General features: G+C 41.7%; 1 pseudogene; it reads left to right on the forward strand.

Annotated features, from left to right (window-relative positions):
* The first annotated feature begins 862 nt into the window (after positions 1-862).
* LOC110214910 (ADP/ATP translocase 3 pseudogene) lies at positions 863-1,720 on the forward strand (annotated as a pseudogene).

A 1,720-nucleotide genomic window follows, 5' to 3' on the forward strand; every position in this document is an offset into this window, starting at 1 on the left:
TGAGTAAACACAAGACAGCTCCTTACACGAAGAGGAAATACTCTAGGTTAAGAAATTGTCACTATAACAACTCAAAAGAAGAAAACACTAGAATAACTAAAAGTAGAACCACAGGAAAAAAAAACAACAATCATAAGAGATTGATTATGAGAGCTAAATAATGAAACTAGAACATTTGGAAAGAGAATAAACAGATAAGAACAGATAGTGGAATGCCTTACCAAGTAAGGGAAAACCTAAAAAAATGAATTGAACAGTACTCAACGATTCAATGAGGTAATAAATTAGAATAAAACCAAAAGACTGAGAAATTAGAGGATGGGAAACATCTGCTAACAAAAGTAAGTGAACTGGAAAACAGGAAAAGAAAAGAAAATTTAGGAATCCTTGAGCAGGGCACAGCGATGCACACCTGTAACTCCTGCTATTGAGGAGACTGGGCCGGGCTGATCAATTGAATTTGGGAGTTCCAAGCTTCAGTAGGACTAAAGCTGCTTGGGTGTCTGCAATAAGTGCCACACTGATGTTATAAGCCTCTGAAGCCATTAAGCTACCTAAGAAGGGATGAACTGAGCCAGATCAAATATTGGAGCAGGTCAAGGCTTCTGCGATAGTCAGCTGGAGGCTTGGGCCTGTGAGTGGCTCTTTGTACTTGCCTTGTGAGTGAATGGGTGAGATAGGGAGACCCAGTCTTAAAAAACAAAAAAAAAAGCATTGGTCTTCCTGAAAATGATTACCAAACAAAAACCTTGGATACTACATTTTAAGAAATCAAAACTGTGCAAGCAGCAAGTTAGGGAACTTTCAACCCTCTCTCATTGGCTTTCTTTCTACAAGTCCAACACCTTCACACTCTGTAACCATGAAGGAACAGGCCAACTCCTTTGCCAAGGACTTCCAGGTCGGTGGCATCACTGCTGCTATCTCCAAGACTGCAGTCAAGCTACTATTGCAGGTGCAGCATACAAGTAAGCAAATTGCTACAGATAAGCAGTACAAAAGCATAACGGATTGTATAGTCCAAATTACAAAGAAACAAGGGGTGCTTTCCTTCTGGAGGGGTAACAGCAAATGTCATCAGATATTTCCCCAATCAGGCCCTTAACTTTGCCATTAAGGATAAGTATAAGCGGGTGTATTGGGGGAGTATTTTGGAGACATTTTGCTGGCAACCTTGCTTCTGGTGGTGTAGCTGGAGCCACTTCTCTGTTTTGTCTAGCCCTCCGATTTTTTGAGAACCAGCTTGGCAGCTGATGTTGGCAAATCTAGCACTGAGAGAGAATGCAAAGGCCTGGGAGACTGCCTTGTGAAAATCACCAAGTCTGATGGAATTTGTGGCTTGTATCAAGGTTTCAATGTCTCAGTGCAGGGTATTATTATCTGCAGAGCAGCTTACTTTGGAATCTATGATACAGCAAAAGATATGCTCCCAGAACTGAAGTACACTCCCATTGTGAAAAGTTGGATGATTGCGCAAACAGTGACTGCTGTAGCAGGTATGGACTCCTATCCCTCTGATAGAGTAAGACGGCAAATGATGATGCAGTCTGGGTGCAAAGGAACTGATATCACGTACACTGGGACGAATGACTGCTAGAGGAAGATTGCTAAAGATAAGGGTGGCAAAGCTTTCTTCAAGGGTGCCTGGTCCAATGATCTTAGAGGTATGGGTGGAGCTTTCATGCTTGTCCTGTATGATGAATTGAAGAAAGTAATCTAA

Source organism: Phascolarctos cinereus, unplaced genomic scaffold (assembly GCF_003287225.1).
Source record: "Phascolarctos cinereus isolate Bilbo 61053 unplaced genomic scaffold, phaCin_HiC Scaffold_726;HRSCAF=1367, whole genome shotgun sequence".
Classification (NCBI taxonomy): domain Eukaryota; kingdom Metazoa; phylum Chordata; class Mammalia; order Diprotodontia; family Phascolarctidae; genus Phascolarctos; species Phascolarctos cinereus.